Source organism: Pungitius pungitius, chromosome 10, assembly GCF_949316345.1.
Source record: "Pungitius pungitius chromosome 10, fPunPun2.1, whole genome shotgun sequence".
Taxonomy (NCBI): Eukaryota; Metazoa; Chordata; class Actinopteri; order Perciformes; family Gasterosteidae; genus Pungitius; species Pungitius pungitius.
In genome coordinates this window covers 15,910,087-15,938,040 of record NC_084909.1, presented here as the reverse complement: position 1 = coordinate 15,938,040, position 27,954 = coordinate 15,910,087, and the positions used below count along the sequence as shown (strand labels likewise).

Sequence of the window (27,954 nt, the reverse complement as noted above, 5' to 3'; positions counted from 1 at the left end):
TGTCTGCAGTCTAGATTCTGAGGCATCGATGTAGTAATGCCTTTTAGTGGTAGTTTGACGGCTGTATCAGAAAACAAACTGGTAGCAGCAAGATTGTAACATCGTTAAATTGAATGCCGGCAAGTAAGCTGCGTATATATGGAGGTTTGAAATGCCACACCTCCCAGCAATAACAAATAAAGGCACAGACTGTGTTGATGAGAACAGGTTTAAGAGAAACACCAACCGAGACACAAAACAGCGCAAAAGTACACTAAGCAAAATCATACATTTTTACAGTAGAAACTGATAAATCCTTCCTCATGTATTTCCTGGCTGCCTCCAAATATTCCCCCATCTGCCTCTAAACGACCATCAGGACGTGACACGAGGGAACAGTGACTGCCACTGGACTGGCCTCGGGACAGAGGTTCCGGAAAGCCTAAAATTTAAAACGGGAAAGCGAATCAGCCAGTGTATTCAAATGACCGGGCAGATGCCGGGCGGTGATAATAAAGTTATGTGTGACGGCTGACCAGGTAATGCTCCTCATGGCATTATGTCTTTAGAGGAGGAGCGCCCTCTATAAAAAATGCCAACCACTGCTTGATTATCGCACAGGACGGAGATGCGTTTGCATTTCCAGTGCCGGCCCCAGACAAAGCAGACCACGGCAACGGGGTAAATTTCATACAGCGCTGATGAAACTTCAAACTCCGCAAAGGCAGGCGGCCAGTGGTCAGCAAACCACTGCCCTTGAAAATAACCCCCGAACCCCACAGATGGCGCGGCATCTGTGTAAAACCTCAAAGTGTCCGAAGAATACACCAGCTCGTCATGGAAGAATGTAACCCCATTCCAGTTCTCGAGCAGACGACACCAGAACTTTACCGACACCCTTCATCGAGATGCAAATGGCCCACGGAAGAAGCCCTGTCCAACATCCGAGATATGAACGAGGGCCCCCGTGAAATGACACGGATAGCAAAATTAAGATGCCCCAACAAAGAGAGTAACTGTTGTTTTCAGCTGCACAATACGACTTAGATATCTTGCGAATGCGGTGCAATTTTGCGATTGGCAGGGACGCTTTCATGGCTACAGTATCAAGCAAAATGCCCAAGAACTCGAGAGATGTGTCTGGATCGGAACTATTTTAAATGCATCTGTGATGTCTGCTTTGGAGAGCCACACGCCTAGACCCGCTCATCAGCTTAATGGCATTGTCCGCCGAGGCATGGTGGAGAGAGAACAGCTCAGAAGGGATGAGGTTATTAACGCTCAGAATTGAGCAGGAACGGGGAGCTGACAGATCAAAGATTAACCTTTTTGTACCGGAGTATTTGCCCGTGGCTACCCCTATGGGACTGGTACGAAACACAGTGAATGGAGAGGCTTTGAAAGGCCCGATCACATACTTATTCCTAACCTTTTTCTCAATCAGCCGACGAACTGTATCGGGATCATTAACCGGTGACTGCAGATTTTTTACCACAAACGTTACAGAAGGCATAGCAATGACTCCGACACGGAACCCTTGCGATAACCCTGTGAGCAGATGGTCTACAAACACTGAATCAGGATGAGAGGACAGTTCAACAGATAGTGGTAGCAGATTTATTGGTGAGGACGGATCAAAATGTCTTTGAACCACGACGTTTCCCTCCCCGTGGAGAAAATCTGGATGTGCGCCGGGGGCAGACTGACTGGGGATGCGCATCCTTGCAGAAGCTGCAGTTTACATACATACATACGCTTTCGTTAAAGCTCCTAGAAACAGGTGGATTGTTGAGTTTAGGCACCTCACGGCCAGAGAATGTAGGCGGAAACATCGCCGCGAGACACAACATCCAGGTGGCCCGGGTTCCCGCAGGAACTGCACGATACAGTTTGTGTGGCCCCTGCGACCATGAGCAATAACTCGGTATCCACCAGTTCACGCGGGTGTTATATTGCGTTATGTACAGGGCGGCTTTGCTGGAAAAAGTCTTATGGTACTGGTAGAAAATGTTCCTCCCGTATTTCAGATGTAGATCGCCGATCAGTGCCATGTATATGTCTAACTCCTGTCTGGGAAGACTGCGCATAATACGTCCCGAAATAAGTCAAACGCCAGCATAAACTGTTACATTATTACAGGAGCGGGGAATGCCAGAAGCCAGCGAATGTTGGGTGCTTTCTATTGGTGATGATGTTGACGGCTGATTCTAAAAAACGGCTGCCTGGCGCATGGAGCCTTGGGTGGCGGCGATGGTGGCTGACAATGTTGACTGAGTTGCCGCGTTCTCCAAGGACTGCAGGCGAGAATCGATGGTGTGCATAGTACTAACCAGGGACTGCAGGGTCGTGACAACTAGGTTGTCGGCGGTGGATGTGCCAGGAGTTGATGGTGGAGCAAGCGTACGTAACAAAATCGCTTTCTTCCTTGCCCGTGGTGCCTGAGACGAGCCGGCTTTCCTCGCTCTTTTCCGCCCCGCAGCAGCCGCTGGTTGAGGCTCGCCTAAATCACTGCTGGCTGTAAGACCGATTAGCTCATGTAGCTGGGATATCGGCAGGCCAGGAGACGGAGTAACACCCCGCTCCTCAAGCTGAGCCAGGAGTGTTGCTCGATCGTCTGGAGGGTAGCTGCTGCGATTCCTCGCTCTTTTCCGCCCCGCAGCAGCCGCTGGTTGAGGCTCGCCTAAATCACTGCTGGCTGTAAGACCGATTAGCTCATGTAGCTGGGATATCGACAGGCCAGGAGACGGAGTAACACCCCGCTCCTCAAGCTGAGCCAGGAGTGTTGCTCGATCGTCTGGAGGGGAGCTGCTGCGAAGCGCAAGGCGAGAGCTTCTGCGCTGGGAGCCCTGCGGGCTGGGATCCTGCTCCGGCTGGCCAACGAGCCCGCGACTTGCCTCACCTGGCAACGGATCACCCTCCAAATCTGACATGATCCTTACCAATACCAATTTACCCATATGTCTTAGCCTCAGCTACACACTGAAAATGACAGCTGACAGCCAACAGAGAAGAGAACACTTTTAAACGTTTGACAGCAACAACGTGTTCCAGGGAACAGTTGTAGAATCTGATTGGTTACTAAAATGTGCATGCCCCCAATTAGCTGATAGTGTAATTACATAGGAGGCAAAAGAGTCCGACTGGACTTCACAATTATAATTTCAGTAGGGGCTGCACCCTTATGTTTTTAATTTCCACTGGGAACATAAAAGCCCTTGCTGTCCTTTCTACTACTTTTTTTACGAACACCAAAAACCAATTTGATCTATCCGAATGTCCGAACAATGAACTAAAATTACATTTATCGGTTGTGCTTACCCTGTGTCATATCAGTCTCCATCATTCTCATTGGAGAAAAGAAGGGGCCCATCCAAAGAGAACAAAAGTATCCCAAATTTAAATAAAATAATAAATAGCTTTGAAACATTATGGCTTCAGCAGATGAGGGAAGAAACTAACAAAAAAAAGCGCTGTGTGTGACAATTACACTGACCATCTCAAAAAAGTAAAATTATCGTGTATTCACATACTGACATAACCCCTTATATCTTCATATTAGCCATTAGCAGGAAACTTTGAAATTAATAGTGTCTCGTTGCATATGGTCATAAGAACAACCAAGTCAGCCTCTTGAAGTCCAAGAATATGTGTCGGTACTTGCCTTTTGTATGTGACGAGAATTATGATTCTGTCCCCAAAAACTAGCTAAGAGGTGCCAAATTAAAACAATAAACCAAATTAAAAAGACACAGAAATAGAGGTGTGGACTCGAGTCAGACTTGCTACTTACCATGAAAACAGGGGGAAAACATTTCCACACGGCCGCGCCGCTCTGTTTATCTGTCAAAAAAATGTGCGCCACCTGTATGCAGAGAGCGCTGCCTGCACGACATCCAATCACTGCAGTCCCACCTGGTTCTGATTCGACAGCATCTAAACAGGCCCATTGCAAGACAACCAATGAAGCGCAAAAATGATACCGAAGATAGTTTCATTTGGCTATAAAAATGACGAGGTAGTCGACAAAATACGAGTTGCTATTTGCAAAACATGCGGGTCGAAGATTACAAACGGAGCTGCCACAACGTCCAACTTTGTTCGAACGAATGCTGAGCACCTTATCGAATGAACCGTAACTCACTAGTATTTTACCGTATCAACGAGACAGCTCGTTCATGCTTACAAAAATCTGGATTTTTTAACCCGGATTCAGACTCCGATGGAAATCCTCGCCAACATTATGTCAAGACATTACGTCCGTTTTAAAGTACTATAACACAGTCACAGTCGATCCACCATTACCCTTCCCTTACCTACGTAGTCTAGGTCTGTGAGGCAGCGCACTATCACCGAGGGTTCCCTCGTCCCCACTTTGCTTTAAAGCATATGACTTCGGTTTCTTGAGGGAAGGGCTTTTGAAGCAGTGAAAATATTCTTAACATTGCATGAACGGAAATGTATTATCGTATACCTTAGTGTACAATAGACAATGAATATTAACACAACATTGATATGAGTAAAGAGTAGTTTCAAATAAAACATGTGGTTATTAGGGATTTTCTGTAATAAGAGGACTTGAAATGACTCGAAACTAAAATGGTAAGACTTTGGACTCGAGACTTGGGGAATTGCCTCATCTTTGACTCGGGACTCGAGGGCAACGACTTGAGACTTACTTGTGACTTGCATAACAATGACTACTAAGAAACGCAAATCATCTACAAACAGAGACAAAACTACAGCAAAGAGACATGAATTAACCAAAAAGAGGCACAACAATACTCCAGAGAAATGCATAATATCCTCCAAGAGACAAAAACGAATTAAAACATGTCTGGTGGGGCCCTACATGCAGTGTTGTGCCTGAACGTGTTCGTTGAACGATAGTTCATGAACTCGTTCATATTTTAAGCAAATGTGAACTGAACGTACTGTATTAATGTCCGATGAACGTCACTGTGAACTCGTTCATTCTGGTGTCTATGAACGCCGCGTTCCTTCAGGTTAACGTTGTTCAAATAGGATGCCAGATTCTATAGAAAATACACCGTAAACGTGCCTTAATAAGTAGCGGAAAAAACACCCAATCCGGCAACACCAGCCACCAGTGTCGCACCACCGCTTGCGTCATCAAAAAAAAAAGAAATGCATGGAAGGCGACAGCTGCATGTAGCAAAGAGGCGGCGTATCATAATTTAAATGAGTTTTATGAAGTTGCTTAATGATTACTGTCCTGTTTTTCTTTTAATAATTCCTTATTTAATAAAGACCATTCAAGCAGCATGTGTTTGGGAATGTACTGTAGGGGTGAACACTGCAGCTGCTGCTAGTGTGGAGTGAATGGACAGCAACATAGCATTAAAGCAACAATAGGGAAATGCTGTCCCCTTAATGCTAATGTAAACCCTGGTTGGATAAGGATTCAAAATTGGATATGAAGATGAAATCTGATGCATAGCTTCAGTGTTAAAACTGATAAAATAATTGCTGTCTGTGGTTCTATTTGGGCTGTGGCAATAATTTTGAAAAATAATAGCTTGCAGCAACATATGGAAAAAAAGAACTGAACTAGTGTAGTTCTACTAGTGTAGAAACTGTGAACTTAGTTCAAATATTTAAGTTTGAACTATGAACTGAACTAGTTCATTTTAAAATTTGTGAACTGAACTTAACTACTTCATTTAGAAAGTGAATGTGGTGGCGGGTGTGGTTTCAGCTCGGCTGCAGGGGGGAGAGAGGGGGAGTGGCTCGGGGAACAGTGCCAGGTGAAAACAATAACGACCAGCTGGCGATGATTGTGTGTGTGTTCTCCCCTACTTGAACAGTAAGGCGGGGGCGAGCGAGGGGAGAAGGAGGGTTGCCGAGTGAGCCAGACGCCGGCGCAGTTCTGAATGAAAATAAAACACTTTTGTAAACACGACCCAGGCATCGAGTCCCTTTTATCCGGAGCCCGACCGACCCAACACCGTACAGTGAACTTTCCCAACACTGCCTACATGTCTGTGTCCAGGGACTCACTGTCTTATAAAGTGCCTGTCCTACGGTGTACTGGTGTTACCAATGGATGTCCTTTGGCAGGAGAAGGAATGGGTACAGTATCCAATTGGTCTTCTGAGGTACAAATGTAATGAGTAGGATTATTGTATTTTTATTCCATTATTACCAAAATCCAGTTCTCACTATGTATATGTAATGATTAGGTTTCATGTACAATTAGTCTAAATTAAGTTTAATGACAGACCTCTTTCAATGCGACTCTTACGGATGGAGGCAACACTAGGGAGCACACTTTCTCAAGATACAAGGGAAAACAGAAAGAGAGAGAGAGATAAGGGAGGGGGGATGGCAGAGAGAAGGAGGTCACTTATGGGCTGTAGAGTGAGAAAAAGTAGGGCGAGAGAGAATCTGCCTTTTGTACATTTATGCCCGCCGGAGAGCAGACAGAAGGGCGATCAGAGGCACAGTCACAACTGTGTGTGCATGTAACATGGTGTCAGACTTGAATTCATTACAGGGGCTAATGAGGTCCATATACTTTAAGTGCTGTCCAATCTCTGCAGGATATCGCCGCTGCCTTCCGGCTACATTGTTGCTTTGCCTTGTAAAGCTTTTAAAGAGCATAGAAACAGAGTGACTGACCCTGGGTAAGATGATACTGTCCCTCCTACATTTATCAATCGAAGTTTTAAAAAAAGTTTTTAGAAAAATAAAAGCAACTGAATTATAATTAGAGTTGAGCCGGAAACGAGTATCCGGTACGAATAAAGCACTTTTGCCGAGTACGAGTATTATACGAGTCAATATCTGTGCTCGGATTGAATAAAAGTCCTCATTGGGTAGCTGTCTGTGTCTGCGTTCTGTGATTGGCTGGTAGTCACAGCGCCCCTGCCCTACACACATACTGTTTGTGTTGCTGTGTCCCGCTCGGCTCACTCATACACAGAACTCCTCTCTACCTGCCTCAGTCAGCAGGTTCGCGGGTAAATTTAAAGGATTTCTTCGGGTTCAGTTTATTACTTCGGTTTGTTGTTCTTAACTAGTAGAGTTCAGGTATACGTGTTGCTTGTTAAGACGTGGTGCTTAAGAATGCGACTCGCGTTGCGACTCTGCCTGTCGGAGATTTTTTTTTTCAGTCGGCTCTAACCAGTTTTTTTGTTTTACTTCACGCACTGACCTACTCTCTCTCCCTCTCTCTCCCTCTCTGTGTTAAATAACTAAATATTAATATTACAAATTAAGCCACACACACTTTTATAAACACAATTATAATCACTTTTTACTTTGAATTACCTTATTGTGAGCAAAATAATTAACATGGTGTGACTTCCTGGTTTTGTGGAATTTAGAATTGGAGTTGATGATTTTAACTCGTAATGTTTGTTTTTTCATTTCTGACATCCAGCAACCTTTGTCAGGCTGCGTCGGGCTGGAGCAGGTTGCAGTGCGGACTCAAACGCAGAGTTGTTCAATCAAAAGGTGCTCTTTATTCTCACAGACCATACGTGCTCCCACGACGAACGACAGTAGACAATGACGCGACAAAGGACAACTGGCACACAGGGCTTAAATACACGAGGGAGGTGCAGGTGATTAGACACAGGTGGAAGCAATCAGGCAATCACAGGACAGGAAGTGAAGTTACCCAGAGACACGAGACACAAGAAAGCTACAAAATAAGACAAGCAGACCCAAACCGTGACAGAACCCCCCCCTCAAGGACCGAATTCCAGACGGTCCTAAAGGAGGGTGGAACCCAGAAAAACAGACAAGGGAGGGAGGGCGGGGGACCCGACAACCCCCGGCCGCCCAGGGGACTCCAAGGGTCGGCGGCACGGTGTCGGGTCCCTCCGGCCGGGATGACCGCCGGACCTTAGGGTCTCGGGGGCCCTGCCGGGTCGGCGACCGGGCCTCAGGGTCTCGGGGGGCCTGCCGGGTCGGCGACCGGGCCTCAGGGTCTCGGGGGGCCTGCCGGGTCGGCGACCGGGCCTCAGGGTCTCGGGGGGCCTGCCGGGTCGGCGACCGGGCCTCAGGGTCTCGGGGGGTGCCGGGCGGTGCGGCTCCGGCGTCGTCGTGGCGGGGGGCGCCGAGCAGTGCCGCTCCGGCGTCGTCGTGGCGGGGGGCGCCGAGCTGTGCGGCGCCGAGCTGTGCGGCGCCGAGCTGTGCGGCGCCGAGCTGTGCGGCTCCGGCGTCGTCGTGGCGGGGGGCGCCGAGCTGTGCGGCGCCGAGCTGTGCGGCTCCGGCGTCGTCGTTGCGGGGGGCGCCGAGCAGTGCGGCTCCGGCGTCGTCGTGGCGGGGGGCGCCGAGCTGTGCGGCGCCAAGCTGTGCGGCGCCGAGCTGTGCGGCGCCGAGCTGTGCGGCGCCGAGCTGTGCGGCGCCGAGCTGTGCGGCTCCGGCGTCGTCGTGGCGGGGGGCGCCGAGCTGTGCGGCGCCGAGCTGTGCGGCTCCGGCGTCGTCGTTGCGGGGGGCGCCGAGCTGTGCGGCTCCGGCTGCATGGCGTGGGGCTCCGGGCCAACCCCTGACCCCACCCCCCCCTTCAAGGACCGACTTCCAGGCGGTCCCAAGAGGGTGGGAGGGAGGGGTCATGGTCAGGCGCCGCGGGGCCGGGACCGGGGGCGTGGTTCTCGGGGCAGGAACGGGCGCTGACGGGCGTCTCGGGGCCGGAACGGGCGCTGACGGGCGTCTCGGGGCCGGAACGGGCGCTGACGGGCGTCTGGGGGCCGGAACGGGCGCTGACGGGCGTCTGGGGGCCGGAACGGGCGCTGACGGGCGTCTCGGCGCAGGAACGGGCGCTGACGGGCGTCTCGGCGCAGGAACGGGCGCTGACGGACGTTTTGGATGGCGCCGCCGCGGTCGGGTCCCAAGGTGCGGGAACTGGGGCTCGTGAGTGGCAGGGGGGCAAGCGCCGCACCAAACCACCCTTGGATTCCTGCGGAAGCCCACGAAGCTGACTCGGGCTCCCAATATTGGGTGTACCCAATCGAACCCTGCTGAGTCCTTCCATGGTCGCGTCATTCTGACACGTGTGGAAGCTGGTGCAGGCGGAAGGCAGGACTCAAAAGCAGGATTTCCAGAAGGTGCTCTTTATTCACCAACAAATCTAACAGAACGTGCACCACCGACGAGTAACATGGACAATGACGCGACAAACGACAACTGGCACACAGGGCTTAAATACACGAGGGAGGTGCAGGTGATTAGACACAGGTGGAAGCAATCAGGCAATCACAGGACAGGAAGTGAAGTTACCCAGAGACACGAGACACAAGAAAGCTACAAAATAAGACAAGCAGACCCAAACCGTGACAACCTTAGCATTTCCACAACCCGCGATGCTGTCATTCAGGGTCTACCTCCTGGATACGATGTATCAACTCATAAAAGAGTGTGATGTAATTACATGTTGATATATACAGAAAGTGAGCTCTCATCTCATCTATTCGTCATGTCTTGGTATGGTCATATCACAACATACAATCGTACCGTATTTCTACCAGTAAGTTGTGGCAAAAGCTGCTGGGTTTTACAGTTTTATTGATAATAATTCCAATGTAAATAATCATTGTCCTCTGTGTGCACATTTTTGTATTCTATTATGGATTTCTTATTTAATACTACTGCAAAAAGTAGAGACTGCTACTTAATGCTCTCCATCTTCATCTCATTAATTTGGTAGATGCACAATTAGGACCTAATCTTTTGGATGAACAGTGCGTAATACACCATCTTCTTGCTATTTCAGGATGCTGGTGAAGACTTTCATAGGACCTTGCAATACAAAAGATGAAAACCTACAGGAACACGTCAGTGTCTAGACGTGTGTCCTATTATAAGCATGTGGTGTATGTTCACTGATTAGGGTGTTAAAGTGCTTGTATTTTTTGCACATGGATGAGTTTCGGCTAAGGGCAATCAACCTGTTGTTTCCTAACGACAGGGGATTGGTCAGCGCTGCCGTAGCCGACTTCCATCAACAAGGGAGTATTTAACTGGAGATTAGGAGAAGCGCCGCACGAAGATGAGAAGGACAACGAAGTCTTCCGTGGGAGTCAAGACGAGTAGGACAAAGACAAAGGAGTCTTTTGTGGAGTCTTCAGGGCGGCTGAGTGCGGCGCCTTTTCATGTTTATTCTTAACAATGTGTTTCAATCCTGTACCTGTTCAAATCTCTACCCGCAGATACTACCGCCCTCGGACTAAATCTACTCTATATCGTAACCTCTTGTCTCTTACCTTCCACCCGCACCACACATGTCCAAAAACATGTCAGAGGAGGCATTTGGAACTGCAAGTCAGCTACTCGCAAGGCAGACTTCATCTCCGGCTTTGCTATCCAGCAGTTGCTTGACTTCCTTGCTCTCACTGAGACCTGGATCACACCGGAGAACACATCAACCCCAGCTGCTCTCTTCTCTGCCTTCTCCTTCAGCCACACACCCAGACCCTCTGGCACGGGTGGTGGCACAGGTATACTCATTTCACCCAAATGGATCTTTTCTCCTTACCCTCTTTCATCCTCCCCCACTGTGACAACAAAGACCACTGTCTTTTGAATTCCATGCTGTGACAGTCACTCACCTGGTACAATTAAACATTGTTGTCCTCTACCGTCCGTTTCACTCTTACTTTCTTCCTTTGCACTGTCACTCAATCCCTCTCCTCCTTTTCACAAAGCTGGCAATCACCTTGATTACATCTTCACTAGAAACTACTCTACCACTAACCTCACTGTAACTCCACTTCACGTCTCTGATCACTTCATATCATACTCTCTTCCGCTCTCCCCAATTAACGACCCCACTCCATCAACTGACTCTGTACCTGTTCGCCGCAACATTCGCTCACTCTCTTCCTCCTGTGTTCTATCGGCTCTCCCCTCAACAAGTCTTTTTCTCACTCTTCCACCTGAATGTCGCCGCAGAGACTCTCCTAACAACTCTGTCCTCCCCTCTCGACTCTCTCTGTCCTTTTAAGACTCGACGGGCCGGCAAATCCCCTCCGGCCCAGTGGTTGACTGAGCCGGTGCGTGCTGTGAGAGCCACTCAGGGAGCATCGGAAAGGAAATGGCGTAAATACAAACAACCCGATGACCTGCATGCGTTTCAGTCACTTTTCTCTTCTTTTCTGCCTCTATGTCTGCTGCCAAAAGCTCTTTATACCAATCCATTTTCTAACCCCAAACAACTCTTTTATATCTTCATCAACCTCCTCGAACCCCCCCCAGTCCTCCTCCCCCATCCACCCTTCTTCCGGGAGACTTTGTCAGTTATTTTGCCAAAAAAAACTCTAACCCATCTATATCCCACAGACTTCACCTCTAACTCCCTTGCTTCCCACTTTCACCCCCGTCTCCTAACTTAAAAGTTCTTACCTTAGTACAATCCATCGCAACTCACCTTCTTCCTTTCCTCACCTGTCTCATTAACAATGCTCTGTTATCTGGCTGTTTTCCCAACTCTGAAGGAGGCACGAGTTAACGCACTCCTGAATATGACCCTCAACTCTTCTAAAGAAGAGTTGAGGGTCATATTTAAAGTAATGATGATGGCAGCAGCAGGTGTCAGCAGAGCCATGCCAGTAGTCAGAACCGGGGTCCGCACGAAACTATGATCCACGGAGACCTGCTAGGCGAGAAAGCACAAAAAACTCCTGGAAAGAAGCTTAATTAGTGATGTACATTAATAAAACATGGATGATTGTGGAAGGAGAGAGGGGCTCGGTGTGTCCTAAGAAGTCCCCCGGCAGTCTAAGCCTAGAGCAGCTTAACTAAGGGCTGGTCCAGGCTAACCTGAGCCAGCCCTAACTATAAGCAATATCAAAGAGGAACGTTTTAAGCTTTATCTTAAATGAACTGACCGAGTCTGCCCCCCGGACTGAAAGTGGAAGCTGGTTCCACAAAAGAGGAGCTTGATGACTGAAGGCTCTGGCCCCCATCCTACTTTTTAAAACTCTAGGAACCACAAGTAGCCCAGCACCTACGGAGCGCAGATGCCTTGTAGGGCAATACGGTGTAACAAGCTCTTTAAGATAAGACGGTGCCTCACCAGCAAGTGCCTTGTAGGTGAGGAGAAGTACCTTAAATTCTATTCTTTATTTAACAGGAAGCCAGTGCAGAGAAGTTAATTCAGGAGTTATATGATCCCATTTCTTAGTTCTTGTTAATACACGAGCTGCAGCATTCTGAATCAGCTGAAGAGGTTTAAGCGATTTACAGGAGCAGCCTGATGACAAAGAATTACAGTAATCCAGTCTAGAAGTAACAAATGCATGAATTTTCTGCATCACTTTGAGACAGGAAGTCCCTGATTTTCGATATATTACGTAGATGAAAAAAGGCAGTCCTTGACGTCTTCTTTATATGAGAGTGGAAGGACATATCCTGGTCGAAGAGAACGCCAAGATTTCTGACGGTGCTGTTGGATAGCAGAGCAATTCCATCCATAGAGACTGTATCACGTGACAGCTGACTTCGAAGGCGCTCTGGGCCTATCATGATAACTTCCGTTTTTTCCGAGTTTAACATCAGGAAGTTGCAGGTCATCCAAGTTTTGATGTCTCCAAGACAGTCCTGAAGTCTAACAAGTTGGTTGGTGTCTTCTGGCTTGATCGATAGATACAGTTGAGTATCGTCTGCATAACAATGGAAGTTTATGCGGTATTTACTGATAACGTCGCCCAAAGGAAGCATGTACAGGGTAAATAGAATCGGTCCAAGCACAGAACCTTGTGGGACTACGTGACCAACATTGGTGGTCCTCGACGATTCACCGTTCACAAACACAAACTGGGATCGATCCGATAAATAAGATTTAAACCAAATGAGTGCAGTTCCTTTGATGCCAATCAAGTGTTCCAGTCTCTGCAGCAAGATATGGTGATCGATGGTGTCAAATGCAGCACTGAGGTCCAGCAATACAAGAAAAGAGACAAGCCCTTGGTCCGATGCAAGTAGAAGATCATTTGTAATTTTCACCAGTGCCGTTTCTGAAGATTGGAGATGGGTCTGTAGTTAGCCAACACCTCTGGAGCTAGAGTAGGTATCTTAAGAAGAGGTTTAATTACAGCTACCTTGAAAGACGGTGGTACATGTCCTGTCAACAAAGACAGATTCATAATATCCAGTAGGGATGTGCTAATTAACGGAAAAACTTCCTTAAGCAGCTTAGTTGGAATCGGATCCAGGAGACAAGTGGAAGAGTTGGATTTCAAGATTGTAGAAGTCAGTTGATCAAGGTTGATGGAAGAGAAACCATTCAAGCAGGTATCAGGGCCCACGGCTGCATCCAAGGATCCTACATCCGAGGACGGGTCGGCTCCGTTTGGGGGCAGGAGACCATAAATTTTCTCTTTGATAGTCAGAATCTTATTATTGAAGAAGTTCATAAAGTCGTTACTACTGAGGTCCACAGGAATACACGGCTCGACAGCGCTGTGACTCTCTGTCAGTCTGGCTACAGTGCTGAAGAGAAACCTGGAGTTGTTTTTATTTTTCCTCGATTAATGATGAGTAATAAGATGCTCTTGCGTTACGGAGAGCCTTCTTATATGTTTTAACGCTGTCTTGCCAAGTTAGCCTAGATCCTTCTGATTTGGTGGAAGGCCATAACCGCTCAAGTTTCCGCACAGTTTGCTTTAAGTTCCGGGTTTGAGAGTTATACCAAGGGGAGAACTTTCTTCTTGTTGCCATTCTCAAAGAGCCTGTGGCAGTATCGACAAGACGGTCGATTTGTGACGGACTGAAGTTTTCACAGGAGTCTTCTGATATCTTGAGACAAGACACCTTAGAGCAGAGGGAATGGCTTCTTTAAATGAGGCTACAGCGGTATCCGATAAACATTGACTGTCGAAACCCTTGGCAGGAGGAGGAGATTCTGGTAGAAGAAATTCAAAGTTTATCAGACGGTCCCACAGGGGAGGGTTCTGTGGAGAGGGTTCTGTGGAAAGATTGTTAAGTGTTCTGTCATAATACCATATACAAGAACCAAGTCGAGCGTGTGGTTAAAACAACGAGTTGGTTTATTTACAGTCTGACAGAAACCAATTGATTCCAGCAAACGGCCTGTGCCTCGGGGGATATGAGTATTAACATGACTTGGAGGAGTCGCTTCGTTTAAGCTAAAGTACTCCCCATCAGATAGCCATGTTTCAGTAAGACAGAAAATATCAACATGGTTGTCAGATATTAGTTCATTTACTAAAACAGCTTTAGAGCACAGAGATCTAATATTCAAAAGTCCCCCTTTAATTCTCCTAGTTTGTTGCACTTAAAAAGGTGCTCTTTATTCCAACAAAAAACAGGACGTGCTCCAACGACAGGTAGACTGACATACACAATGACGCGACACAGGTGGCGGCAGGATCTCTGCCTGTATGACATCTCTCAGTGGAGGGCCGCTTACTACCTGACGATTGAATACGCCCACTCTGACTGCTAAGAACCTCCATGGGAGACTTGACAGCCAACTCTCCCTGACTCCCAACATCACAGCAGCAACACGATCCAGTAGGTACACGCTCTACAACATCAGGAGAATATGACCCGTCCTCAATCAGAAGGCAGCGCAGGTACTGATTCAGCCTCTTATCACCTCCCGCCTCTGCCTGCTACCGCTATTCGACCTCTGCAGCTCATCCAGAATGCAGCAGATCGACTGTTAGTCAACCTTCCAAAATTCTCTCCACGTTCTCTTCACTGGCTGCCCTTCACTGGCGGCCGCTTCAATTTCAAAACATTGGTTGTGACATACCATGCAGTGAATGGATTGGGTCCACTCTACATCCAGGACATGGTCAAACCCGCACACTCCGATCTGCATCTGCCAAGCAGCTTGTTCCTCCCTCTGACAGAAGAGCACTCAGCGAGATCGCGACTCTTTGCTGTCCTGACTCCCAGATGGTGGAATGAGCTCTCTGATGATATCAGGACTGCAGAGAGCCTTTACATCTTCCGCCGAAAACTCAAGACACACATCTTTAGACTCTACCTTGAGTAAAACACTAACAAATTGTAGCACAATGGCACTGGCAATAATGGCACTTATCTATAACATGTTTTGAAATTGCTTATTTAATGAAAATTGTACTTTCTTGTTCTTCTTCTGTTTCAATCTCTATGATTGAAATGCACTTATTGTAAGTCGTTTGGATAAAAGCGTCAGCTAAATGACATTTAATGTGTTCAAATGTATATAAAACATGCTCATTTCATGCAGCTTTTCCTACATGATACGTACGTATTCATAAAAATGTGCACAAATAAATGTTAACCTGCCATACTTTTGTTTGTTACGGTTACTTTTTTTAACTTATTTCATTCAGTAAATTAAATTTCACCAAGATTAGTAGTATATTTTAACGACTGGACAATGGCCCTTAACCCAAATGCACAACTCACTCGACGAAAGTCGTGGGCGAGAAAAAACCTATAAAATAAATCTAAGAACAAAAACAAATCTATAAGATAAACACTAGGCTGAGAATGGGGAAGCGAACAGAAGGTGAGCCTAAACAAGGTGCTGAGGAAACATGGAAAAGCTATGGTGATTGATACATACATTGGTTCTGTGGCTTGGGACAAGACTGTTACCGCCCAGCTCAGAGGTGGAAACAAAAAGGGAGGCCACACACAAACATTGTGTATATATATATATATAGTTCATTTTAAGGTGAGGCTGGTGCCCCAGGCCTAGCAGGGAGAGAGCGACACTCCTCGAAGTGATGTCTTTTATTCTCTTCCTGGAGGTCCCAATCAGAGTAATTGGTGGGAGGCCAGAGTCCTAGCTCCTCCCATCAGGGAGCCTTTCTTGACATGACATAAATAACACTCAATTTCACTCAAATATTCCGTAAATATAAATCAATGTCACCCAAATAATCAGTCAATACAAACCTATTTTAAATAAATATTCAGTAAATATAAGTCAATTTCACCCAAATATCCTGTCATTATGAATTACTGTTGATAAACATGAATCAACTCTCCTTGTGAAATTGATTTGGATTTACTAAATATCTCACGTATATCTAATTCACTTTTAATTCATTCATATTTTTTTCAATACATTTTACTCAAAGTTTTAGTAATTTAACTCATATTATTATATATTATTTGCCACTTTATTGCCACAATTTATTTGAGTAACCATTGGTCACATTTTTTATAGCCTTCAATTTTATACCCGAGTTAAATTGATTCCTGAACTAGACATAAGATGATTACTTAAAATTGTTTTTTGTATCAAATGTGTGGTAATCTGAACATTGTAGGAAAACAGGCTCTAAATTTTTGTTTCATTTTATTGTCATACAATAAGGCAAAGTTTTTAACAGTGGGATTTTTCTTTTATCTCTTTGTACTACGTCATGAATCAAAAAATACTGTCCACAGCTATGAAAAGATTTTTTCAATGTTTTCATGTTCTATAAATAAGGCAAGGCCCTTACATAGCTCACTTTTAATACACATCTCAACTAACGGCTTTAGGTAAACCAGAACTGTGATCACGTTCAACTTGACATGTAGCATAATGTATTGAGTCTCTACTACTTGTAGATTGTGTATTCATATTGCATTGTTGTTCTGTGTAGTTTTTGCTTTTGTTGCCTGTCTAGGGACTACAGATTTAGCAATTAATCAACAGCAGTTGATTAATTACTTAATTAGTTTAAATATTCTAATGAGGCGTTATATATTTGTTACTGAGAAATCTACAGATGTACTTTGACAAAGCAGAAAAAGTAAAACCTATAATTACATAGGGACATTAACAATCAAGTATATTCATCCCTACAGGTTGTCTACACCATTCATTTTAGCTGGTGGGTTTTAGCTGCATCACAAGATAATGCCGCTGACAGACAAGCTATGTCTCAATTCATTGGCTGCTTCCTCATGAGGACACATTTGTCAGCCACATAGGTCACTTCGGCTGCGACTTGGCTTTCCCATTCCGTCGGCTCTTCCGAACGTGGTCGAGGGACGCAGCCCTCAAGGCCCCCGATTTGGAGGACACATTCCATGTATTCTATGTCAGGAATCAGGAATCAGGATTTGTTTATTGCCATAATATGTTGTACATACATGGAAATTGTCTTGGCGGTAGGTGCATGACAGAAGACAGTACAATAATGACGACATAGTGCAAATAAGATAAAAATAAAAGTATAATAAAATATAAGCTATGGGTTAGTACGCTAAAAACTAAAGCTATGGGTTAGTAAGTTAGAGGAGATAAGATAAAATTAGGAATAAAAATAAAGATAAAGTGCACCAGCTAAACAAAGTGACAAGTGAAAGTGACACAGTGAATGAATGAACAAGGGAGTCAAAATCAGTCAGAGGGGGCCTGGGCTCTGTTGATGAGCCCGACTGCCAAAGGGAAGAAACTGTTTGTGTGGCGGGAGGTCTTAGTCCTGATAGACCTCAGCCTCCTGCCGGATGGAAGGGGCACAAACAGTTCATGTCCAGGGTGGGAGGGGTCGGCTACAATCTTTCTGGCCCTCTTCAAAGTCCTGGCAGCGAACAAGTCCTGGAGAGACGGAAGATTGCAGCCAATCATCCTCTCTGCAGAGTGGATGACACGCTGCAGCAAGCCCTTGTCCTTGGCTGTGGCTGCAGCGTACTACATGGTGATGGAGGAGCAGAGGCTGGACTCGATGATGGCCGTGTAGAAGTGCACCATCATCGTCTTTGGCAGGTTGAATTTCTTCAGCTGCCTCAGGAAGAACATCCTCTGCTGAGCTTTTTTGGTGATGGAGCTGATGTTCAGCTCCCACTTGAGGTCCTGGGTGATGATGGAGCCCAGGAAACGGAAGGAGTCCACAGTGGTGACGGGGGAGTCACACAAGGTGAGGGGGGAAGGTGGGGCTGCGTTCTTACTGAAGTCCACGACCATCTCCACTGTCTTCAGGGCGTTAAGCTCCAGGTTGTTCTCGCTGCACCACGTCACCAGGTGGTCAGACTCTCACCTGTAGGCGGACTCGTCCCCAGCAGAGATCAGTCCAATGAGGGTGGTGTCATCAGCAAACTTCAGGAGCTTGACAGACTGGTGACTTGAGGTGCAGTTGTTGGTGTACAGGGAGAAGAGCAGAGGGTAAAGAACGCAGCCTTAGGGGGAACCGGTGCTGATGGACCGAGAGGCAGAGACGTGTTTCCCCAGCTTCACGTGCTGCTTCCTGTCAGACAGGAAGTCAGTGATCCACTTGCAGGTGGAGTCGGGCACGTGCAGCTGAGAGAGTTTGTCCTGCAGCAGAGACTGGATGATGGTGTTAAAGGTAGAGCTGAAGTCCACATGCTGGAGGATGAAGTGGAGGGCCATGTTGACAGCATCGTCTACAGACCTGTTGGCTCTGTAGGCGAACTGCAGGGGGTCCAGGAGGGGGGCGGTGAGGGACTTAAGGTGGGACAGGACTATCCGTTCAAAGGACTTCATGACTACGGAGGTCAGTGCGACGGGCCTGTAGTCATTCAGTCCTGTGATCCTGGGCTTCTTGGGAACAGGGATGATGGTGGAGGCCTTGAAGCAAGCAAGTGGCATGTCACCAAGGAGGTGTTGAAGATGGCGGTGTACACAGGAGACAGCTGGTCAGCACAATGCTTTCCGGGGGTTTTGTCTTTTGAAGAGCCGATTGACGTCACTCTCCAAGACAGAGAGGGGCAGTGGGGGAGGGGAGAGTAGTCCAGAGGTGTGAACACCTGATGGGTCGGGGTAGGTGGTGGAGTTGTGGGGGATGGAGTCAGGACATTGTCTTTCAAATCTGCAATAGAACTCATTCAGCTCATCTGCCAGGCGGAGGTCATTCATGGAGTGGGGGGTTTTCGGCTTGTAGTTTGTGAGGTGTTTAAAGCCTCTCCAAACCGAAGCATAGTCGCTAGCTGAGAACTGATGTTAGAGTCGCTCAGCGTCTCTCACCGCCTTGCTAAACCTGTATTTAGACTCTGTTTACAGGTCTTTGTCCCCACTCCTAAATGCCTGGTCCTTCTGCAGATGTAGTTTCCTGAGTTCCGCTGTGAACCAGGGTTTGTCGTTGTTATAACTCACCCTGGTGCATGATGGTACACAGCTGTCCTCACAGAAGCCGATGTAGGAAGTTGCAGCCTCTGTGAACTCATCCAGATTGTCAGAAGCAGTCCTGAAAACATCCCAGTCTGTGCAGTCAAAACACGCCCGAAGATCCTCTAGCGCCTCGCTGGTCCACTTCTTGGATTCCCTCACCACAGGTTTACAGAGCTTAAGTTTCTGCCTGTATGCAGGAATCAGGTGGACCACGACGTGGTCGGAGTGTCCCAGCGCAGCACGAGGGACGGCGTGATAAGCCCTGCTTGCTGTAGTGTAGCAATGGTCCAGCATGTTCTCCTCTCTGGTCGCGCATTTAATACATTGTTTGAACTTAGGAAGTTCATGGCTGAGGTTTCCTTTGTTAAAGTCACCGAGGACAATAACCTCTATCTGGTCGGCGAGTGTCCGCTGTGCCTCGTGGAGAGCAGGAGAACAGTGTTGTTGGATCACTGTTACGTCGTTGCACCAGTTGTTGTTGAAGTAGAAACAGATACCGCCACCCTTCCTCTGTCCGGAGAGCTCCGTGTCGCGGTCCGCTCTGAGCAGCTGGAAGCCGGCCAGCTGGAGCGCGGAGTCCGGTATCGATCCGCAGAGCCACGTCTCCGTGAAGCACAAAACGGAGGATGAAGAAAAGTCTCTGTCCCTTCTCACCAGCAGCTGAAGTTCGTCTAGTTTGTTGCACACTGAGCGCACGTTGGAGAGAAAGATGCCTGGCAGCGGTGTGCGAGAACCACGCTTGCGTAGTCACACCAGCGAGCCGGCACGTTTTCCTCTCCTACGGCGCCTCACCACGTGAGTAAAGGTGAGCACACCTTTGACTAGAATGTCCAGTAATTCCACAGATGAGAGAAGGAAAGTTGGAAATAACTCCACTGGATGTTCAAGAGCTCGTCTCTGGTGAAAGAGCTCCGGGATTTGCAACAGAAAACACAATTAACGACGAAAACAACAAAAAACAAAGAGCACCGAAACGCCGAGGCAGCCATCTGCGGCGCCATCTTTGATCAATGTGGCCAAGCATATCCCATCATGCGGTGCGGGCCGAGATGGATTTGATTTATTCAGGCAAGTGAGTGGACAACGGGGGAAAAGTTCACTCTTAAATGTAAATAACCGAATACAAATATAATACGTAGTTTACGTAACATTGATAACAAAGCTTGTGTTGTAAAAAAACATAAGACTCCACGGTTTTACCATTACCTTTAGCTAAAAGTACATGAATTTTACAGATTTGGATTACTTTAACATGACCGGTCGTGCTCTAGATCATATATTATATCTTCCTAAATTAAATTAAATTGGAAAATTACCTTCTTTACCTTCTGCATTTCACAGGTTTTGGGGGTTTTAAGACTTTTACTGTCAAGCGCAACAGAAAAGCTAATGATGTAAACAGGAGGTCCCCCCGTAGGCCAGACCTATCCCATTTCAGGGAGGATGAGGTCCTCATGAGGATGCAGCCGACGAATTGAGTCATAGCTACTACTTCCTTCCCCATGGATTTGCTTATCTACATGAACTTTGCATTGTTCATGCGCCTGCCAAAATGCTTCCTATCTCAGCAGTACCGTAGCTCAATGCATCCAAAGTGTCAAAGGGTTTCTTTAAAAAAAAATCCTCTAATACCTAAATTCTGTGAGGTGCTTTGATTTGTTACAAATCGAGCGCCAAGTTTGGTTGACAGGAAACTTTGGAAACTATTAGTCAACGGATGACTGCGTCATTTTGTTCATTTGCTTTTTGGTCACACCCAATACGATTATAAGCGCAAATATTTTACCAAGCCACCCATTGTAGAGTAGACATAGACTTAATACACAGGGGAATGATCCACAGGTGGGAACAATGAAGGAGGCGCTTGCAATCACACAGGACAGCACAGGAAGGTGTGTCTCAAAACGAGAGACAAGGTGAATGAAAGAAACAGAAACAGACACAAAGACTACCCAGAAGATCATTCGTTTTTGATTAAATATACAATCTATTCGTTGGAGGGAAATTGCGTCTCTGCTTCAGCCCTTTCTACTTTTGTTCTTTCGTCTTCCGCTGCCTGAATTAACACTAGGCCGACTATTGTTCTTTTTTGCCCGCTGCAGTTGCCGGAGGAGTCCATGCAGCTTTGCAGAGCGAAGCTCCCTCCCAATGAAAGATTCTAAGGGGCATCTCTTCTCTCTTCCAGCACCAGAAACTCAAGCCATGAACGAGTATATCACAGCATCACTCAAGACCGGCATCAAACAAGATTTTCTCTCCCACAAGTTCTGTGTTCTGGCTCTTGTGTATTTGTTAATAGTTTTTTTAAACTTGTTTTTGCAATACAGTACGCATCAGGCAACCAAAAGAGCAACATTTTTTAAACTTTGAGCTTTTGGAAAACCATTAAATGCACCAACCAATTAAGTTGTGCAAAACGGACTGAACCATATTCATGAAACAGGAGAAAAGCTTCATAGACATACAATGATGTAATTTCTAACTTGAGATAATAGCCACAGCAGAGTTTCAATTTTTCTGCCGATCATTCTTCACATCTCCAATTTGTAAAGGCTCTTCAAATGATGGAATGTCATTGGTTTTGCAGATACTGTACTTTTCTTCCTGATGATAGTAGTAGATGACGGTCTGTAAAATGTGTAAAAGTTAGCTTATATGGTTGCATGACAACACCATTAAGCTCATCAGTCATGGACACTACATTGCTGCACTTACCAGCCGCAGACATGTTACTGTCCCTCTGCCTTCTCCTGTCTTGTCACAGTTGGCAGCACCTCTAGTAAAAGCTAATCCTCATGCTCTCACTTGCACATAATATCAAGCATTAATGCCCACTGCTGTCAAGGATATAACAATGGGTGCATATTTCCAGTATTGCCTCTTTTTTCTTCTTCTCTACATATGTGTATGTTTGTCAAATCACAATGCCACATGTTATCAAGTAAATTATACTGTTAAATATGTAAATTAAATCAAGCTCTTAAGTGAAATTACAATTGATATTAAAATATTCATAACAAATATTTACACATACACACACACACACACACAAATTAATTAATTATATATCTTTTAGTCATCTATGATGAAAGAGGGTTTCTCTTTAGAGACAGCTCAGTGCTGTCACACATTGTCTAAAACGCTAACGTGATCATTTATTTAACCAGTGAGGTGGTTGGTGTATCCTTAAGCACATATGCTGCCGTATTAGAATGTCAAAAGGTCTACTTGTAAGAAAAGAACAAAAAACTACAGTGCATTAGGTTGTAGTATATCATTTGCTGTGATTTGCCTATGACATGCTGGTTACTGGTAGAATATGTGGTAGGATTGTTTATATGCAAAGATGAATAAGTGACTTTCTGGTTTAATAGTATTTCAATCCGGAGAGACTTGTTGAAGTTTGAACACTGCTTTATTATAACATGCATTAATATAGATATTGCAATGTGTTTGGGGCTTGGACTCCATCCTGCCGTAGGATAGACCAGGGGCCGGGATGCTGAGCCGAGCTATATCCCCCCCTTCGGGAGTCCAGACACTGGTGATGGTGGTAGAGAATAAGTTGCTCCAATTTCCTGATGTGCCAGGTACTGCTGTAGATTGGAGGTGTCAGGGGTGGTAGCAGGTCACCTTTGGTGCGCGCCGAAATGACAACTGACAGCAGAGAGAGAGAACAGTCTTTTAACGTTTGCCAGCACTGATGCAATTGGTTTACAGTAACATCACCCACATCTGGTTGGCTGGTACTACCTGACCCCACCCCTAATCAGCTGGCCGTGTGCCCCCATGGAGAGAGGAAGCCTACCGGGAATGGCAACGCCTGTCCAGTCTTCCTGACTGAATTTTCGCCTAAGCTTCATTTATTTTGGCAACTTTACAGATAAAACAACCCCCAGCTATCTCACTGAAATAGCTATTCAAATGAATTAAGATGAATATGAAAGAGAGACACAATGTCACAGCCGGTGTCTCGTCAAGTGTTTGTCTCTACGCCCTCCCAGGTGTTTCTCGTTCCCTGATTGCCTCCCTGGTGTATTTAACCTCTGTTCGTTTGTCAGCTCCCTGCCAGATCGTCTTGTGATGTTTCCAAGCCTTCCAGCGTTCCTGTCTCCCTGTCGTTTCCCGGCCTGTCCTTCGTGCCTGACCCCCGCCTGTCCGACCACCTCTGTCTCCAGCCTGATCCCCGCCCGGCTGACTACGTCTGTCCCCTGCCTGACCTTCCCGCATCGTGCCCCCGCTCAGGCCACGCTGCTCATAAATAAACGCTCTGTAACCTGCTTACCAGTGTCCCGCGTCTGCTATTGGGTCGTCGGGGCGCCCTTGTCCGGGAGGAAGGCGGCCAGGAAGCTATTCCGTCTCCGCCAGGGCGCTCGCAGTGTGGCGGATTACGTGGTGGAATTCCATACGCTGGCCGTCGACAGCCAGTGGGACCAAGCAGCGCTCTTTGACGTATTCCTACATGGACTCCCCGACGCAATCAAGGACGAGTTGGCGGCACGGGACATGCCCGCAGACCTGGACTCGCTTATCGCCCTAGCCAACATAGTGGACGGCCGTTCACGGGAGCGGATGAGAGAACGCTACGGACCGGAAGGAACGGCACTTCCGGGTTCTCGGGACGATTTTTGTCTACGCCGAGGATTCCTCGCCAGACACAGCCGAGACTCTCCGGGCGCAGCCGAGCTCGCAGCCCCGGAACCCATGCAACTAGGTCGCTCTCATCTTTCTCCGACCGAGCGGCGGAGGCGTATCAGGGACCGCTGTTGTCTCTACTGTGGAGAATCAGGCCACTTCATCGCCACCTATCCGGTAAAAGGGCGAGCCCAGCCGTAGCACGGAGCCTGCGGCTGGGCTGTGCCGGTGCTCCGGGGCTCACCCCTCGTCATTTCCGTTTTCATGTCACCTTTTTTCAGGGTGAGAAGCCCCTGACTGTACAGGCAATCATTCACTTGCGGATGAGTGTTTTCTGGACCGGGGCCTGGCGACCCAGATGGGACTCCGCTCGACACGCCGGTGCACGCTCGAGCTCTTGACGGTCACTCCTTGGGAAGGGTGACACAGGCCTCCTCTCCTATAACCATGCTGATCTCCGGTAACCACCATACGTTTTTTGCTTCTCCCCTGTCCTCAGGTGCGGGTAGTGCTGGGGCTCACGTGGTTGCGGCGACACAACCCGGTAGTGAACTGGCAGACCGGGCATATCATGGGCTGGAGTGCGTCCTGCCATACGCAATGCTTACGCTCCACACCTCGACCGGTACCGGTTCCCGACTCCGGACCCGGGGCCCGAAGTGACATCGCCGAGGTTCTGGACAACTACGCTGACCTACTGGAGGTCTTCAGCAAGGTACGTGCCTCATCCTTGCCTCCGCACCGTTCGTACGACTGCGCCATTGACCTTCTCCCGGATGCAGTTCCCCCTCGGGGTCGCCTGTACTCCCTGTCCCGTCCAGAGACTAGGGCCATGGAGGAGTATATTGAGCAGGTTCTCCAAGCAGGGCACATCCGTCCATCCTCCTCCCCCGCCGGGGCGGGATTCTTCTTTGTAACTAAAAAGGACGGAGGGTTGCGCCCCTGCATCGATTACATAGGGCTAAACGACGTCACCGTCAAAACCGCTACCCGCTTCACCTCATGTCGTCTGCGTTTGAGTTGTTACAAGGAGCTACTGTCTTTACCAAGCTGGACCTGCGCAGCGCCTACAACCTGGTACGCATAAGAGAGGGCAACGAGTGGAAGACGGCGTTTAACACAGCATCCGGCCACTAAGAGTACCCGGTAATGCCCTTCGGGCTAACTAACGCACTGGCATTTTTCCAGGCGCTGGTTAATGACGTCCTACGCGACCTGTTGAATATTACAGTTTTTGTCTACCTAGACGACATCCTGGTGTTTTCTAAATCTGTCCAGGACCATGTCAACCACGTGCGCCAGGTGCTCCAGCGGCTCCTGGAGAACAGACTGTTCGTGAAGGCAGAGAAATGCCTTCACGAACCGTCATAGCGGCGGGGAGCATCCAGATGGATCCAGGGAAGGTAAGGGCGGTGGCGGACTGGCCTGCCCCGACTACCCGTCCGCAGCTGCAACGCTTTCTGGGGTTCGCTAACTTCTACTTCATCCGGGGTTACAGCACGGTGGCAGCTCCACTCATGGCACTCACGTCTACCAAACACCGCTTCCAGTGGACACCCCAGGCCGACGCCGCCGGGAACGGTTCACGACGGCGCCCATCCTGATCCAGCCAGACCCCACGCGCCAATTCATCCTCGAGACGGACGCCTCAGACACCGGGCTCGGGGCAATCCTCTCCCAACAGGACGCGAGGGACCCACCCCTGCGCCTTTTTTCCTCGCCGTTTAAGTCCTGCTGAAAGGAACTACGACGTGGGGGACAGGGAGCTCCTCGCCATCAAGGCGGCCCTGGAGGAGTGGCGGCACTGGCTGGAGGGGGCCGACCAGCCGTTCAGCATATGGACGGACCATAAGAACCTAGCCTACCTCCGCTCCGCCAAACGCCTCAACGCCCGCCAGGCCCGGTGGGCGCTCCTGTTCGCCAGATTCAGGTTCACGGTGGCTTTCAGACCTGGGTCACGCAATGGGAAGCCCGATGCCCTCTCCAGGATGTTCGGCCCGGATGAGACCGTGTCGACTCCGGCCACAGTACTTCCCGCCTCCTGTTTCGCCGCAGCAGTGTGCTGGGGGGTGGAGGCGGTGGTTCGCAACGCCCAGCGGTCGCAGCCCGATCCAGGAGGAGGTCCCCCGGGTCGGCTTTTCGTTCCCTCGTTCGTGGCTGCTTGCGAGGTGTGTGCGCGGAGCAAGAACCCCCCACCACGCTCCTGCGGGCTTCGTTCGCCCATTGCCGGTGCCTCACAGACCATGGTCTCATATCGCGGTGGACTTTATTACGGGGTTACCGTCCTCGGACGGCCACACGGTAATCCTTACCGTCGTAGACCGGTTCTCCAAGGCCGCCCGCTTTATCCCGTTGCCCAAGCTCCCCTCAGCCAAAGAGACCGTCCAGGCTATCCTACTCCATGTCATCAGGCACTCTCCGGTGCATGGTAGCCGCCTCCCCGACCACCTGGAGCCAGCAACTGATCTGGGCAGAGATGGCCAGGAACACCCTGCCCTGCACGTCCACCGGTCTCTCCCCGTTCGAGTGTTCCTTGGGTTACCAGCCCCCCTTGTTCCCGGACCAAGAGGTCGACGTGGGAGTCCCCTCGGCCCAAGCCTTTGTCCGTCGCTGTAGGAGGGTCTTGCGGAGCGCCCGAGCTGCCTTGCTTCGGACCAACCGTCGATACCAAACCCAGGCCAACCGTCGTCGCACCCCCGCCCCTCGCTACCATGTCGGCCAACGGGTCTGGTTGTCCACCAAGAACCTGCCCATCAAGGCCGATAATCGCAAGCTGGCTCACCGCTACATCGGCCCCTACCCTATCATGCGGATGATCAATCCGGCGGCGGTCCGACTCAGGTCCCCGGTAGGGCGCCCATTGAGGGGGGGGTACTGTCACAGCCGGTGTCTCGTCGTTTGTCGGCTCCCTGCCAGATCGTCTTGTGATGTTTCCAAGCCTTCCAGCGTTCCTGTCTCCCTGTCGTTTCCCGGCCTGACCCCCGCCGGTCTGACCACGCCTGACCCCCGCCTGTCCGACCACCTCTGTCTCCAGCCTGACCCCCCGCCTGCCTGACCTTCCTGCATCGTGCCCCCGCTCAGGCCACGCTGCTCATAAATAAACGCTCTTCATTCTTCAACATTAGTCTTGGCTACACTATGCACTTATTTGTTTGAAAATACCCCAAACACAACTCCAAGGTAGTAAATTTGATATGCAAATTAGTATGTTATTAGTATTTTTTTATTGTAAAAATGTACATTTCTCTCAGAGAAGCAAGAAGCTAACAAAGAAAACGAGACACTAAATCAGTAGCCAAGACAAAGCAAAAAACTGATTTTAAATTGTATTCCTCTCAGACAAACCTTGCTGATAATAGAGCAGAAATAACAATCAAGCATACAAATGCTTGATCTAAAAATCTAATTATTTCTTAAGCAAGATACTTTTGAGCGTATTTTTCCGCTCTAATCATCTAAGTGGCTAAGGCTCTTTTTCACATCCCACATGGAAAGAACCTATATGTGGATATATGCACATATATGAAACCTATATGCAGTATATATGTACATATATACTGCATATAGGGTACATATATGCGTATATATGCTACATATAGGCGACCTATATGTGGCATATATGCGCATATATGCAGCATATATATTGTCATATATGCCCATATATGCAGCATATATGCGCATATTTGCAGCATATATGTGCATATATGCCACATATATGCGCATATATGACAATATATATGTTGCATATATGCCACATAAAGGCTAAATTGTGGTGCTTATATGTGCATATACAGACCATATAGGTCTCCTGTATTTCTTATATCCACATATAAGCCCAATGTACACCCAATGTACAAACAAGATATGTCTTATATGGCTCATGGCAGGATCTGGTCATTATGTAGCTCATATCTCACTGTCATACTGTCATACATGATGCCTAGCTCATATTATTATCAAAGCATTAATTAAGAACTAACTATAATAAAAATTCTGCAAGAACTTGTGTAAATGCAAACACGTGAAATTAGTATCACATGTAATGTGATGTTATAGAATTTAACTATGGCAATTAAGTGAGCGGAGATGGAAAGCTATGATGGCTATACAATTTCAAATATTTCTTGTATGAAGATAGTGGTAAAGAAGAAAATGTATAACAACATCACTCGTGTTTTTCTTTTATTTTGTCAATCAAGCCTTTTTTTTGCAATGTCAAGTCACTTCCACACATTCACATTAATGCAGTTTCTAAATGGCTGAAAGGTCATTAGTCTAAATGTAGCAAA

At 47.8% G+C, this 27,954-nt stretch overlaps 1 long non-coding RNA gene across 1 annotated transcript in view; it reads right to left on the bottom strand.

The window, feature by feature from the left end:
• Positions 1–27,954, bottom strand: part of LOC134132835 (uncharacterized) — a 391,917-nt gene that overhangs the window by 146,019 nt on the left and 217,944 nt on the right. The gene's annotated exons all lie outside the window — the stretch shown is intronic.